Source organism: Aedes aegypti, chromosome 3 (genome assembly GCF_002204515.2).
Source record: "Aedes aegypti strain LVP_AGWG chromosome 3, AaegL5.0 Primary Assembly, whole genome shotgun sequence".
Taxonomy (NCBI): domain Eukaryota; kingdom Metazoa; phylum Arthropoda; class Insecta; order Diptera; family Culicidae; genus Aedes; species Aedes aegypti.
The window spans coordinates 71,743,822-71,761,069 of NC_035109.1; the positions used below are offsets into that span (position 1 = coordinate 71,743,822).

The window sequence follows — 17,248 nt, forward strand, 5'->3', positions numbered from 1 at the left end:
GGTGCAGACTGCTAGACCGGTTCATCAGGAGGGAACTGCACGGCAATCAACGACTAAATCGCTCACAATACGGACTAATCTAACTAAGCACTAGGAATACTGCCCTATAAAACCAAAGCACCACCTAGGTTTGCCCTCGAGCCCCAATCGGTGATAGACTATTCGGGCAGTTCACGCTCGGGAAAACTTTACAGACATTTAGTCAACCACTCCCATTTTACATTCCAGTCGGAATGGCGCGGTTCAAAATAGCATCGAAAGTTTTCATCGGGCGGAAGATGAGGGACGACGGGGAGGCAGAACCACGGTGCTCGTAAAACCGTTATTTTCAAAAATAAATCTCCATCAAATCTTTGCTTGCTAGTCATTTTCTTTGGCTAAGATGCATGTCTGAAATGAAATTGAACGTTTTAAAAGTGAAAAGCCGAGTTGGTTTAAAGCGGAACATGTAGAATTTCGTCTGCAAAACACGTACACACTTAAACGGATTCACCGAGAACCCAACGGCTGATATCTCGGTAATAATTTGACGATTCTTGGTAAAACTTTTACCGAGATCTCGGTAAACGTTTACCGAATCTCGGTAACGTTCGCCGAGATCTCGGCAAAAAATTTGTATTGCCGAGATCTTGGTAAAATGAGTACCGAGATTCGTCATTGAAAATTACAGAATTCTCAGCTGTTGGGTTCTCGGCGAAAAGTTTTACTGAAGTCGGTGAAATAATTTAAGTGTGTAGGATTGATAGAGCAAGTTTGTATACTTTTCTGACTTGAGTCTGTTTGAATAAATTTTCGAGATTTTTTTTAAATTTTACTCAGACATGTAGCTTAGCCAAAGAAAAAGAGTGGTGACTTCGGATTTGATGTAGATTTTGTTCCTGATAATGACGCTGTAGGGAGTACTGTGTACCGTGACCCGTTGTCCTGCCACCGCTCTTGACCACCCTGGTACAACAAATAGGTAGCCGACCACCACCATCCGAGAGCGCAGTGCGAGCGAAAAATCATCACCTGGAAACCATTGCCGCATCCCTTTGATCATTACTGGACCGTAGGAATTTTCGCTTTTCGGTTGAGCACATGCAGCATGTGTAGCTGTGGGGGTTCCTTTCCATAGTGCCGGTTGCTGCCCTTCTTAACTACAACTACGGCGACCGGTTTCGGTTGGTTACGATGGCGTTGAACCGCCGAAAGCCATGGGGGAGTGCTTAGCGTTGTGGAAACGGAAATCTGGGAAGCGACTTCGGGCGGTGACTTCGATGTACCGTTTTGATTCATATTACGGACAGCTTCAAATTCCGGACACTCTCGTATGTATGGGAAACATTTCACACGAAATGTTTCAATTTTCGCCGTCCAAAAGTTCTCATTTTCGAGGCTCGTTTTATTAGGTTTTTTCCATAAATATCATTGCAAATTTATAATGCCCAACTACCTTAGACGTCTCTTTAGTGGTTGAACGAATTCAATTGATGATTTGACTGTTCCATAATTGATTATCATGAGCTGTCCGTAATTCGAATCAAAGCGTCCGGAATATGAGGCAAAAGTGAGGGAGCGTCCGGAATAAGAATCATGAAAAGGCCACACGTTTTGATTTATTTAAAATTATTCAAGTTGCGGACGCGTATTCTTTACCCACCATCCGAAAGTTAAGGGCTTTCGACGCTCGATAACGCTAAAAAATCATACAGAATGATTTATTTTGTATGGTCCAAGCTGGGTTATACTTCACTGAGGCCTTAAGTGTCCGTAATGTGAATCAAAACGGTACTTTTTTTTAGTTTTCTACCACATCAAGTTTGAACTGAATGCAGCAGAAACTATCAGATTTTTTCTTAGGAATTTATTACTTTCATAGCTGCATTGTGCGATGCTGATTTAATTGTTTTTGTTTAATGTTCACTGTATAAAGAGAGTAGTGTTGTTGTAGTTCACCCTAGGATCACGACGTTTACTTCGGTGGGGGCAAAGTGTCGCGGATCGCAATTCGCGTTAGTAGTGTTTGATCTTTTGATCGTATCGCTTGCTCTTGCCTTGCAAGGGCGAGTGATGGACACTTTCGGCGTACAATGCGAATCCAGTTTGGCGTGAGAATGTCAAAGATCGCATCACCAACTAAAGGCAATTCCCAGATTTTTACCTCATCCCACCAACCCAGTTGTTTTCGCAGCGACCTCTTTTCCGAAAGGAAGAATTTTAGGTCACCGGGCAGGAAAAGGTTTACTTGCGGATCACCTCTTTGAGAGTCACGTTCCCTGGAACTTGGACTCGATTCACTGGTATGGGGCAGCTTTCACGACTTGGTTCACTTTTTCGACGGTCAACGAATAACGACTTGGTTTGGGCTAGATTGGTAAGTATATTTTACTTTCGATGGTAGTTTGATAATGATTTATACATGGCATCAGGGTCTCTATTTATATCATTTCCCACCCCGTGGGTCCTTATGGAACCTGATTGAGTCAATGTGCACCAAAGGGCAATCTTGTTCTCAAATCCGAGCCAATCAACGTTGTTTCCAACAATGATCTTGAGCACTTGAAGAACGAAATCCAGGCGCTTAGTGCCAAGCTTCAAAAGCTGCAGGATGAACTCATTACCATCCAAGCTGGCACCAAAAAGCAGATGCAACGTCTTCAGAATCAAATTCAAGTGATGATTCGCACTGAAGCTAAGTGTGAGAAAAACGACAAAATTCTGAACAATATCGATCAGAAACTCGAAATCATCGAGTCCGGTGTGAAGCTAGCTGAAACGTGTAGTCAAAACGTGAACGGTTTCAGGATAGCATTAAACAAAATCCCTGTGCAGCAAGGCGAGAACATCAAGTCAATAGTTGAAAGAACACTCGACATCCTTGACATGCCTGAAGCAAAGTCACGCGTAACAAACTGTTTCCGTCTACCGTACAATCCTTCAAAATGGACCGACAGGTCGATATCACCTACGATTGTAATCGTTTTCGACGGAAATAAGATTCGACAGTTCGTTCTCCAAAAGTACTACGAAAGACATAAGGATTTCAGGCTTTGCAACCTTGGAATTGGTATGCCACTTGACTACCGATTCACCATGAACGAAGTACTGTCCATCTCCAGTTTCCGTGCCCGAAATCTTGCGTTTCGAATGAAACAGAAGAAACTCGTTCGATCAGTTTTCGTCCGGCACGACAGTGTCTCAGTGCTACTACCAGGTAATCAACGATATACCCCTGTGAAGGATTCTCAGCACTTGCTCGAGTTAGTAAGATTCGCAGACAGCACAAATGATTCATCCGTTTTTTTCGACGCCGAATCGACTCAGATTTCCCTTTCGTCTAACCACCACTAACTTTCCGCATGAACTATGACGACGATTCCAAAAATAATGAATATGCCACGTCCGAACATATCAAATTTGCGTGTCGGCCACCTCAACGTACGAGGTTTAGAACGACACATCGACGGAATTAAGTTACTACTTAACAAACAAACATGCCACTTTTTTGGAGTAACTGAAACAAAGCTGAAATCATCGGCACCAGTCAGTCCAATTCGAGTTCCCGACTATAATTTTACTAAACACTGCCTCCCATGCAATGGAGGCCGTGGAAGCAAAACGTATGGAGGAGGTGTGAAGGTGTGAAAGCAGTGCCGATACTGAAATCAGAACATGATCCGCAAATACCGAAGAATATGCGACTCGAATACCTGGTAGTTCGCACCGAGGTAAACGACCTCAAAGTTGGAGTAGGTGTTATATACAATCCTTCCGGGGTTAACCCACTATTCGCTCAACAATACGAGAAGCTTCTGGTTGATTTGATGGATTTCGACCTCGATCAGACCTATTTCCTGGGTGACTATAACATCAATGTAGCCTCAACGACAACATCAGCTAATGTTGCGGCACTTCATCAAATCTACACCACTTTCGGTCTCACAGTTTTGCCCACATCCTCAACGCGTATTACCGAGAGCAGTTCTACAACAATTGACCTTATGGTAACTGACCAACCTGCTTTAATCCAGTGCTCTAGGACGTCCACTGGAAATACTATCTCCGACCACGAAGTCATCTTCTTAGTCGCCAATGTTCGTGTTCAAAATCCTCGCCCTCAACGCATTAAGGTACGTAACTTTAGGAGAATTGATCCTCAGGCGCTCCAGATCGATTTCCAAACCAGCAATCTGCATCAAATTAATAACGCAACAGATGTGAACACGAAGGCAGAACTACTCACGTCTGCATTACAGTCCCTGATGCAACATCATGCCCCCGAGACCATAATCACAGTCCGCGACCGACGAACGCCTTGGATTACTGCGGAAATCGAGCGACAGATTTCACTTAAGGACATGGCTTTTGCTCTCTATAGTAGGAATCCAAATCGAGTCAGAGGAGACGCCCAATGGCGTGACTACGTGCAGAAAAGAGATAGAACAAAAACACTAATCTTCAAGGCCAAAAAGCGTTACGCTGAGCGTAATTTTGATTGCTCTCTACCAGCTAAAAAGTTATGGTGTAACTTGCGCCGTGAAGGGATCCATAACAATGCTAAAAACGTTTCACCCGAGGATCCTGTAGATGCAGAAGCCCTAAATCGATTCTTCTCTGAAGGTCATCTATCTCTCGCAAATCAAAATGTAACGCAACCCTTGAACGGCGTCAGAAACCATCCTCTCCCAAATGAACCAGTTGAGAATCCTAGACCAAATGCTTTCGCTTTTCGACCCAAGAACGTGCGCGAGGTCGCTAACACCATATTTGAAATTCAGACGAGTGCAGTTGGCAGCGATGGTGTACCAGTGACGTTTATTAAGCTGTTGAGCCCCACTATACTCCCTGTATTAGTCAACATCTTCAACGTTATCATCGAAACCAAATCTTTTCCCTCCATCTGGAAAAAGACAGTAGTTACCCCTATTCCCAAGAAGACATGCCCGGCTACTCCACAAGACTTTCGTCCAGTAAGCGTATTACATTCAATTTCAAAGATGCTGGAAAAAATCCTGCTTCTGCAAATTTCTGAATACCTGAAGGAAGCAGAACCTCCACTTGTCGCTGCCAACCAATCTGGATACAGAAGAGGTTACAGTACCAGTACAGCGCTGTCTAAGGTAACACATGATATTTATGCGAACCTAGATAACGGGCGATGTACCCTGATGGTGCTAGTAGATTTTTCTCTAGCATTTAACTGTGTAAAACACAAGAAGCTTGAAGACAAACTACGACGCGAATTCAATTTTTCGCCATCTGCGATCAATTTAATATCGTCCTATCTCAGTGGAAGAAGCCAGATTGTCCGTGTAGGAGACGACTATTCAACGGAGCTACCAGTGGTAGACGGAACGCCTCAAGGTTCGTGCCTAAGTGCGATGCTGTTCAGTCTATATATCAATAGCATAGCCGACGTAATTGAATGTGAATATCACCTATACGCCGACGACCTGCAGCTGTATGCCTCTGGACGGATTGAGGAAGTAGACGTACTAGTGGACAAAATTAACAGGGATCTTGCATCAATCGAACGTTGGTCGATTTCCAATGGACTGTTTCCCAATTCGAGAAAAACGCAGGCCATCATCTTTTCACGCAACGGCACCATCGCCCCGAACAACAGCATCTCCTTCTGTTCGCAACCCATCCAGCTTTCCAGTAGCGCGAAAAATCTCGGCCTGAAATTGGTCAGCAACCTCTGTTGGACTGAACAAGTCAACGATGTTACTAGGAACGTCTATATTACACTTCGCACGTTTAGACGTTTTTCGAGCATTTTGTCTACCGAAACCCGCAGAAAGCTGGTTGTAGCAGTAATTGGACCTCTCTTCATGTACTGCGATACGGTATACTACCCTGGCCTCTCTGTTGGTCAAAAGCAACAATTAAACCAAGCGTTTAAATCAGCAGTCAGATTTGTGTTCAATCTGAAAAGACGCGACACGACTGCTACTTTCCGGAATTCCGTATTTGGACGAGACCTCGAAGCGAACTATCACCACCGGACCTGTTATCTCTTGAGAAAAGGGTACCATAGTGAACTACCCAGTTACCTCCTACAACATCTGCGAAGAGGACGAATGGACAGGACACTTTCCTTCGTTGTGCCAGCCCATACAACAGCTTCCGGGAAAAGTATACTGATATACGGGGCACAATGCTGGAACCGATTGGCAGTAGCAACCAGAAGATCCCCTACGATGACATCCTTTAAAGCTGCTCTGGACGCTGAGCATACTCGACAGTGACCATGTTACTTGTTAGAAATTAAGATGTGATTCTTTGATTAGCTGTTCGCTGTTAATTTTTCTTATTTGTATGTCCACTTCCTTGACTTGAATAATGGTTGTTACCAATAAGTTTACGTGATGTTAACAATAAAATTACAAAATTACAAATTACAAATTACAATTTGGTTGTTTTTCAACCTTCATTTGCCCTCTAAATTCAATAGATTTGATTTATCCTCAGTCTTCCTGCAGAAAAATAACCGTCGATTTGTGTGCGTGTAAACACACACTTTTATGTGACACTTGCTTTCCCTGTATAAAACTTGCATGCAAGTCGATGCTGTCAGTTTGTCAAAATGAGACTATGTAGGTTGGCACTCACTAACTCATGAATGCCTACTAATACTATTGTGTAATCATATGTTGCTATTGTCAACTCGGCAGAAAATAAACAAACATAATTATTTTGAGTGTGAATGATTGGGTTGGTAAGTAGCTAATCGACTTTTAATGATTTACTGTCTTCTAATTCAAATTTCTCTTCTTTCTAGGGGCCTAAACTGCTCGGCCAGAACACCAATATTCATTTCCCCAATGACCGTAAGAACGTTATTGACTTTTAAATTTTGATCTCTTGATTTGTGCACATTGAAAATGGTGAATCCCAAGCCTTATTCATGAGATCTCTGTGCAACTTTGATCGCTCTTGTCAATCACGGAGTAGCAACTACGAATTATACGATCTTCTTATGTTCATGCTCAGTTTAATGTTAACTAATTTGCTTAATTTTTATTTTTCAAAAATTATAACTTTTGAACCGTTTAACCGATTTTCAATCTTTTCGGACGAAATGAAAGCTAAAGATTTTGATTTTTCATGAAAAAAAGGAAATTACACAAAAATGGTTGTTTTACATGAAAAAAATCAATAATTTCCGTTGTTTCGTGTTTTGAAGGCCTCGGAACCAAAGGGGCTATTGCTGTTCTCATTTTTTTTTTTTTTTTTTGAAAGTTCAGTTAATTTTACGTTGACTGTCAAATTTTCAGCGATGTGTGTTTTTTTAGTTTTTGAGATATATTTTTTTTGAAAATAAAATATCAGCACACACTGTAGGTCTCAGCGCATTAGATTTTTTATTTTTAAAAAAAATCATAACTTTTGAACTAGAGTTTTCAAATTTCCCGGGATTTGATTTCCCGGGAAACGGGAAATAAATTTGCCATTTCCCGGGAAATCCCGGGATCCCGGGAAATTTTCAAAAACGTGAAGCTAATGCAAATTTGATGATTTTTTTTTAATTATTCGTATTTTTGTTATATTTTTATACCAGTAAACTTGTATGATACCTATATTCTCTTTTTTGTAAGTAATTTATTCATGTTTCTCAACAAATCTATTGATTTCGCTTCAGAACAACACAAATTATGATATTGAGTCCATGTGGAGATTATTCTTGTGAAAGAGGAAGATCTTTATTATGGATCAAATCGATCAAATCGACTCATATTATGGATCAGAACACTATAACAGCAATTTATCTGCCGCTTCTGGGAATACGGTTGGCATTTTATTTCCCACAGACGAAAAAAATATGCTTAAGCATATTATTATTGATTGCGATGCTTCACAGATGTATGGTTCACTTAGGTAAAATATGTTCTGCGTAATTGCAACTCTATTAGATGAGATATTCCCGTTTTATTCCAACTCTGATCCATATCTGTGTGCTATCCATAACTGTGGGGTGAATGTTGGCAAAAAAAGGGGTTTGAAAAAGAGGTTTTTTGTATGCCGGTCAAAATAATTTCTTCCCAAGATCCCTAATGTTCCTAGAAATAACTTCTGGCTACGTCACTGCATTATATAAATAAAACAACGAAAAGAGATAATATTTATGTTCTTATAATGCAGATTTTAATTTTTCTTTTAGTGATTCGATTATCTGGAGGATTCGATTATCCGGAGTGAAAAAAAAATCGATGCAACGGATAATCGAGTCCGACCAGCATTAAATCAAACCTTTCAAACACTAGAATAAAAACCAACTAGAGTCTAACGACGGCAAATGTGACGGTTAATTCCATGAAAACTTTATGAGCATACTCAATTCATGGATGATCCCTCGAAAAATCCTGTATTTTGTGTAGCATATAATCTATTCTGAGAAAAAAAACCTATCGTCAAAAAGCTATCCATTTAACAAAAAAAAAAAAAAAACAAAGTATAACTAGTGAACTAGTAAGGTTAGAATGATATGAAAAGTAAATTATACGATAGTTTTGGTTTGAAAATGGATGATCAATCCTTTTTTATTAGAATACCCGGGAAATACAGAAATCTCGGGAAACAAAAAATCATTTCCTGGGAAACGGGAATCTCGGGAAATCTCATTTCCCGGGAAATGTTCCCGGGATTGAAAACTCTATTTTGAACAGCTCAACCAAATTCCAATCTTTTTCTATGGAATGAAAGCTTAAGATTTTAACTTTTCAGACAAAATTGAAAAATCCTAAAAAAAATACTTGCAAAAAAATATAAAAACTTCAATGTTTTTTAGAAAGCTTCATTATGTTCATGTAAAAAAATATTTTTTCAAAGTTTTATATATTTTTTTGAAAAGTTGAAATCTTAAGCTCTCATTCCATAAAAAAAGATTGAAAGCCGGTTGAGCTGTTCAAAAGTTATGATTTAAAAAAAAAATAAAAAATCTAATGCGCTGAGATTAACAGTGAATTACTGATTTTTTATTTTCAAAAAATATATCTCAAAAACTAAAGAACATACATCGCTGAAAATTTGACAGTAATCGTAAAATTAACTGAACTTTCAAGAAAAAATAAGAACAGTAATAGCCCCTTTGGTCCCGAGGCCTTCAAAGCACAAAAAAACGGAAATTATTGATTATTCTCATGTACAGTCAGTGACAATAGTTAGTAACTAAATGCTGTTTTTCCATACAAAATGCTCAAGTTTGGGGTGCTGTATTTCAGCTTCTGGTAGTCCAAATTGGCTGAAATTTGGATGACGAACAACAAATATTTTTTATAGAGTTTCAGAGGGTTGTTCAAAGATAAAAGTAAGTAACCGAGAGTTTTTTATTAAAAGTTTGAAAACGGTAGGTTGTGGGAAATTGGTCTGTTCCACAAAGTTGTTCAATTTCAGAAGTCACACATGTTTGCAGAACACACCAACTTCCCAACACTTACCGTTTTTGAATTAAATAAAAAAGTCTCTTGGTTACTGAGTTTTGTCTTTGAACAACCCTCTGAATCTCTTTGAAAAATGACTGCAATGTGATAATTCCTTTACAGACAAAACTTCAAGTTATTTGTAGTTCGTCATCCAAATTTCAGCCAATTCGGACTACCAGAAGCTGAGATACAGCACCCCAAACTTGAGCATTTTGTATGGAAAAACAGATATAGCACAGTACTGTCTTCGGCGAAGTTTCAGTGCTAAGTACGATCTACCTTTAGGAGTTGAGGATCATCCTTTTAGTTGAGAACTTGGCCGGTAGGGGCGCTTTTTCTGATTTGCTCTATATGAACCATGAGGGATAAGAATGTAAAATTTTGTAACATATGATATCTCTGAATCCTGATGTTTTGGAAGGTTGGTGTCTTCGGAAGAGTTGTTCAGTAGCTCAAGGGCTGACATGTGGTGGTCATTCTGATACGGAATTACGCCACCAGGCGGCGCTAGTGAGCATGGAATTTTTGTTTTGCGTATAGCTCAGTTGCCTGACCACTTAGAAAGATGGCGTCTTCGGTAAAGTTACTCAGTATCACAAGGGCTAACATTATTTGAGCCAAAAGTTTCAAAATTTTGCCACTAGGCAGCGCTAGTGTGCAAATAATTTTTGCTTTGCGCATAGCTCAGTAGTCTGACCACTTAGAAAGTTGGCTCTTCGGCAAAGTTGCTTAGTATCACAAGGGCTACCATTATTTAAGCCGAAAGTTTCGAAATTTTGCCACTAGGCGGCACTTGTGAGCAAATAATTTTTGTCTTGCGGATAGCTCAGTAGCTTGACGGACGGACGTGAGGTGATTGAAAGATGGACAGCACTACGATGAACACCTGAATGGAACGGAGAACACAGGCACAGAGGGTCACGACAGTGGAGGAAGTGACTACGTCAGCACGGCGGACGAAGGATACCAACCTTCCCTACATTGAAGGATAAGATTAAGGATGCCATCAATCAGCTCAAAAATAAAAAGGCCGCTGATAAGGATGGTATTGGAGCTGAACTCATCAAAATGGGCCCGGAGAGGTTGGCTGCCTGTCGGCACCGGCTGATTGTCAGAATCTGGGAAACGGAACAGCTGCCGGAGGAGTGGAAGCAAGGAGTCATATGCCCCATCAACAAGAAGGGCGACAAACTGGAATGTGCGATCGCTATCCTGAATGCCGCCTATAAAATGCTATCCCAGATTAACTTCTGTCGTCTATTACCAATAGCAAATGATTTTGTTGGAAGTTTTCAAGCTGGTTTCATCAATGGCCGCTCAACGACGGACCAAATCCTCCAGAAATGCAGTGAATACAAGTCCCAACGCATCACTTGTTCATCTATTTTCAAGCGGGTTATGATAGCATCGTCCGCGAAAAGCTATGGAAAATCATGGACAAGTACAGCTTTATCGGGAAGCTCACAAGACTACTAAGAGCAACGATGGACGGTGTGCAGAGTAGCGTGAAGATTTCGGGCGAACATTCCAGTTCGTTTGAATCCCGCCGGGGACTTCGACAGGGTGATGGACTTTCGTGCCTGCTGTTCAATATCGCGCTAGAAGGTGTCATGCGGAGAGCCGGGTTCAATAACCGAGGTACGATTTTCACAAGATCCAGCCAATTTGTTTGCTTCGTGGATGTTATGGATATTGTCGGCAGAACATTTGGAACGGTGGCAGACCTGTACACCCGCCTCAAACGTGAAGCGACAAAAGTCGGCCTGGTGGTGAATGAGTCGAAAACAAAGTACATGCTTATAGACGGAACCGAGCGCGACAGAGCCCGCCTGGGAAGCAGTGTTACGATAGACGGGGATCCTTTTGAGGTGTTTGATGATTTCGTCTACCTCGGATCCTTGTTAACGGCAGATAACAACGTTAGTCGTGAAATAGGAGACGCAACATCAGTGGAAGTCGCGCCTACTATGGGCTTCAGAAGAAGCTGCGGTCGAGAAAGATTAACCTCTGCACCAAATGTACCATGTACAAAACGCTTATAAGACCGGTGGTCCTCTATGGACATGAAGCATGGACCATGCTGGAAGAGAACCTGCAAACACTTGGAGTGTTCGAACGAAGGGTGCTTAGGACGATCTTTGGCGGTGTTCAGGAGAACGGTGTGTGGCAGCGGAGAAATATCCACGAGCTCGCTAGGCTCTACGGCGAACCCAGTATCCAGATGGTTGCGAAAGCCGGAAAGGTGCGCTGGGCAGGGCATGTTGCAAGACTACCGGACAACAATCCTGCAAAGATGGTGTTCGCGTCGAATCCGTTTGGCACAAGAAGGTGGGGAGCACAGCGAGCGAGGTGGCTTGATCAGGTACAACAAGATCTGGAAAGCGTGGGCCAAAATCGAAGTTGGAGGGACACAGCCATGGACCGAGTAAATTGGCGTAACATCGTTAAGTTTTTTTATCATGTTTTCATTTCAGTTCGGTCGTGCTATTGTTCCTACTTGAAACACTTGCAGCAGTGGACCCGATAGAAATAAAACGGCACCGTCTGCATAAGGTCATCTCCATCGCGGGGAGGGTTTGGTCGTCATAATAATGTTCTAGTCTAGTCTGTTTGAATTAACTCGAATAAAATTCAACATAGATCTTTTGGACACATTACAAAAATCTTTATGACTTTGAGAAGGGAATCAGATCTATTCCTAAAACTTTCAACTCATTTCGGCAAAGTGGATATTAAAAGCTTCTGGGCTCATGTATGGCAACAATATGCGTTGTTTTGAAATATTGAAATTTTGAGTTGAAATTATTTTATTGCAAAGTTTAAAAAAAAATCGGGTTAGAAAAACTTCTTATATCAAAGTGAATAATGGAAGTGCTCAAAAAAAAAATCTACACCCATTATTTTAACAAATCATCTCAAATTTTCTTAACTTGGAAATTTAAATTGTGAGACTTACGGCTTCGGCACCATTCTCCTATTATCGGCAACCAACTTTCAAACGCCAAATACACAGTATTTTTCTATCAAAACACATCAATGAAAACATTCAGATGATTATTTGTTCTACCCGCTTCCCTCTGACGAGATTTACGAGACTGAACAAACAATATCGCCAGAGATGTCATCAATTCAAATAAACACGCCTCAAAATGCGACTGATTTGGAGCTGCCGAAGTGATTCACCAGTAGTTCTTATCGGAAAGTTGCCTAAGAGAATGAGGCTGCCGACAATAGTCACACGGACAAGAGATGTTCGCAGCGGTATAAAAACTTTTCTAAAAGCATTTTAACAAGTCTGGCGGTGTGAATCGATGGAGGATTGAGCAACGCATAATTGTAAACAGACAAACACGGAATTCGTATGCTGATGTCCGTGAAAATTACAAAAGAAGCGCGGCATAGGTTTAGACTGCCGAGAATACGTAAGTTCCCGTACATTAAATTATACGTAAAACGCAAAATTTCCTTACATTAGACGTGATTCTATTCAATATGATTTGATTTGAATGATATAAACTAGCAACAGTTGATCCCTCATCTGATATTTGAATAAATAGTTCTGACGATAAAATGTCTTATAGAAAAATTATTGTACTTGATTAAGTGTAAATAGTAAAAAAAATCAGTTCTCCTAAAATTCGAATAATGGTACTTATTAGCACATTTTAAATTTGGGACCTCACTGGTATAAAATCGAACTTTTTATACATTTTTTTCCGATTTCAGTTACTTTTATATTAGTACATGTAAATGTGGTGGAACAACATATTTCAATGAATTTTTCCACGTACGAACAATTTAGAGCATAAAACACTTTCAAAGTCAATTGAAGTGGAAACATCCACGAAAACTAAGATTGTGGTGAAGCATGTTTGAAAATTAAAATTGATCTAACTTATAGCTCGGTGGTCTTGAGGTTTTTCAGTGAGTTGATTATCGTTAAAATATGATGTCAAATCTGATACCTGTAGATTTATTCTTGAATGGGTTTCAATCATTCATAGATATATTTTTAGAAGTGCAAGGGAAACTTTCAAAATTATCTGTTTTTCTCACGTTTTTTGTGTTTTGTATTTATTTGACCGTATCAGAATAAGTTCCGAGTATTCAAAACAGCAAAATGAAAATCAGATAGGGTATAAACACCGGTTTTGGCCAGCCTAAGAGAAAATGTCAATGAAAATTAAATGGGAAGCCGTATTTATACTACAAATATGTCAAATGCAAGCTTTTAATCCATATTATGTGTGTAAAATATCAAAACTGAGCTAAAACCATTTTTTTGCTTTCAAAATCCCGTTGGTCAATATAGGCCAACGGAACCAGTTTCGGCCAGAGATTTAACTTCGGTTCCTAAATTGGCCAATTGCATTGATTTCTCATGAGAGTGACCAAATTAGGAGTGCCCTGGCCGAATTAGGTGTATGGAACTTTAAATTATAAAGAAAATTAATTATTTTTCTTACGTTTTGAATCAATTTGGATGAGTAAATAAATGTAGCTCTATCATATGAATGTGATCTACTGAACACAAAAGGTTTCATGCTGATTGGCTATGTAAAATGGTGTATAATCCACTTTGGCTACAACTGGCGTATGGCTAAAACCAGTGTTTCTACCCTAGGTGCTGTCTCTAAATAATTGCTTTTGGATATGGAAATATGAGCACAAGTTGGTCATTGTGGAAGCCATCTTTAAGCTCCTCAACTAGCGTTATAACTTAAATACCACAGCTGAGTACCCTAATTTGGCTCAGACTCAACCGTTTAAGCCTAACGACACTTAAAGATCACTCAACCCACATCGTAGCTCTCAAACGGACATAAAAACGATCCTCAATTGGCAATAAAAACTTACCCAATTAGGTTGCACAGCTGACAAGATTCTCCACCCGGGTTACGGTTCACAGTTCCTTTTTTACGATAAACAACACTAACACTTCGCCTTCAATCACGGTTCTCCTTTCTTTCCTTGTGTGTTTTTTGTTTTCTTTTTTGCTCCGGTGCACAACTTTTCCGTTTTCCAATTTTCTCTAATTGTTATTTTACCATTGGCAAGGTTAATGGCAACGGGCAGCCACCCGTCCTTGGACCCAACTTTGCCCCCCGCTCCCTCCGAATCCGGAACAAAATGGACAAAACTCGACTCGCTGTGGCAACCGGAATCCCACTGGCAATAAATATCAATTTACACTTGTTTTTCACCCCCCGCTCCCGAACGCACCCTCGCTGGATCGGTTCGCGCTAAACTTCGGCTTCCAATATAGGGTCTCTTCCTCTTGACGATTTCTTCCCCGACTCCTATCGAAACGCGATAAAACAAAAACTCACTTTTCTTCGCCGCGGTGATTTTGATTTCGCACGAAGAGCAGCAATTGGCCGGCGGCAAGTGGAGGAAAACTTCTTGGAAATGGTTGTCTCGAGTTTCGAATTTGTACAGAGTTGTTTGGCTAGCTGGAGCACATCCCTCTGTGAACCAGCGCTCTGATAGATGGGCAAACTTGACGGTGCACAGAGGAGTAATTGGGAAAAATTCGTGACCATAATTTCAAAATTTGTTAGGTTATTAATGATTTTAATCTCTAGTCATTATTTATTTAGAATTATTGGTTTTCTGTAGTGATTTTTTCCATAATTGCTGTTTATTGTTTTGCAACAATTTTTGCTTATTTTGTTATAAAAAATCTTCCACACATAAACATTACGTGCCATATATGCTATTTTTTTACTATATTCTGCTACTACAACGCACAGGCAGTGGTGAAAATGTTCGCATCACGAAGCACCTCAAGAGTTTAAACCAACACACACGACAGACTTGCGAGCAGGCTTGGCATGAGTTAGTTCACATCAACCTGCTCAGGAGAACATACCAAAAGAAATAACAAAAAGCTCGCGAACATTTACTCGCGAGTAACCGAACAAAGTCTGATTTATTATGGTTTAAAAAGACCAATCAAACCATCAAATCGACAGTAAACTACCATTTTGACCAATCCTTGGAAATCATAAATCTCGGAAGGGAAATGCCTTTTTTTCCAAAAGCACGATTTTCTCTGAACAGCTCCGAACACGTTCACGAATCACTTTAGCTTCGTTCACTCATGAGCATAGCAGATACGAGTTAATCAGTACTCTGATGCTCGCGAGCATTTGGCTTTGTTTTTGTTCTGGTTCGCCACTTTCGCCACTTTCCAAAATTGGACGCCAGTGAGCATTGCAAGTTTTAAGCTTTTACTGCTGCCGATGCAGATCAGTACGAAGGTTGATGTTTTCGATAAAGTCGTTTGACTTTACTAGACAGAGGGATATGCGGTACATATCTGATTGAAACAATCGGCAATCAAGGGGCACTGGTGAGTATTTTCGATATTTTAAAATCTTACATATCAAAATTAAAACTCATAACTAAATTTCAATTGATGACTCGGTTGTAGGCATTTTTAACAAATCTTCGTAAGCAATTAACTGATATGAGCGATTTCTTTTCAGTGATCCTCTTATTCGTTAAGAATTTCGCCAAATTAAATATTCCAGATTTCTCCAGGAATTCCTTCGAAGATTCCTCCAGGGATTGTACTAGAAATTCGTCCAAGATATTCTCTATCATTTCGACAGAGATTTCTCCAGGAATTTCATTAGAAATTTTGTCAGAGATTCGTCTGAGAATTTCCTCAAGGAGAACTTTAGATCGTTACTAGATTCTTTATACCAGTTCCATCAGGGCTCAAAGAATACCTTCGGCAATTCCACCAGAAATTCTGTCGGATGTTCCTCTAGGAATTCCTCCATATTATTCCAGAGATTTCTGCAGCGCAATCTCTACAAGGATTCTTCTAGAGATTTTTCAAGTAGTGATTCCTCCATAAGTTTCTCCAATATAGTTTTTACTGATTTTCCTCCAGGAATATCTCATAGATTACTCCGGGAACTGATCAACCAATTATTGGAGGGAGTTCTCCAGGGATTCTTTCAGAGGTTTTTTTTTTAAGAATTCTTCAAACGTTTTCTCCTTATATTCCTACAGACTTGCCTCCATAAATCTTAGCTGAGACAATACAAAAATTCTTGACTTTGTCCAGGAATATCTCCAGAGGTCTTAAATAATTCCTTTTATTTGATCAGCGATTTCTACAGATTTTTCTCTAAGTATACATGTGATAATTTCCCCCTTTCGAGATTCCTCCAGGAATTATTCTGGAGATTGCTTCAGGGATTCTACCAAGAATTTCTTCAGAGGTTCCACTAGGAATTCCTTCAGGGATTCTACAAGGAATTGCTTTAATATTTTCCTTAAAAAATTCCCACCAATTTTTCCAAGTAAACCTCTGAAAATTCCTGTAAAAATGTCTTTCATCATAAATTCCTCTAAGGATCAATCAGGAATTACCCTTAGAGTGCCTCCTGGGATTCCTTCAAAAAATTTGCCAGGTATTGCTTGAATATCTCCTTTACTGAAGAAGTTTTTGATAAGTCCCTGGATAAATTCCTGGAGTAATCGCTGGAAAAGTTCGTTGAGCCATCCCTGGAGAAACCTCTAGAAAAAAATCACGATGAAATCCTTAGAGTAATCTCTATAAATCCCTTGATAGTCCTCTCTAGAAAAAAAATAGGGGGAAATCTCTTTAGTATTACATGAAGAAATCCATAGAGTAATCTCAAGAATAAAAAATGAGAGGATCCCTTGAGGAATCCTTTCCAAGTCTCTTGCAGAAATCTTACAGAAGACTTTGGGTAAATACCCGATGAAATCTCTGCAGATATTCCTGAAGAAATCTCTGGATCAATTTTTTGAGGATCCCGTGTAGATTTTTATGGAAAAAATGCTGAAGAAATTGCTTA

General features: G+C 40.0%; 1 protein-coding gene across 3 annotated transcripts in view; it reads right to left on the minus strand.

The window, feature by feature from the left end:
- Window positions 1-17,248, minus strand: part of LOC5574559 (connectin) — a 764,796-nt gene that overhangs the window by 721,454 nt on the left and 26,094 nt on the right. The window contains exons 1-2 of one of the 3 annotated variants that reach the window (XM_021849122.1): window positions 14,738-14,906; window positions 14,265-14,576 (exon numbers count right to left, since the gene is read on the minus strand). The gene's annotated coding sequence lies outside the window, so the exon portion shown is untranslated. Of the gene's footprint in view, window positions 1-14,264; window positions 14,708-14,737; window positions 14,907-17,248 lie in introns of those variants that run through there. The other 2 variants (XM_021849123.1, XM_021849121.1) reach the window with 2 other exon arrangements.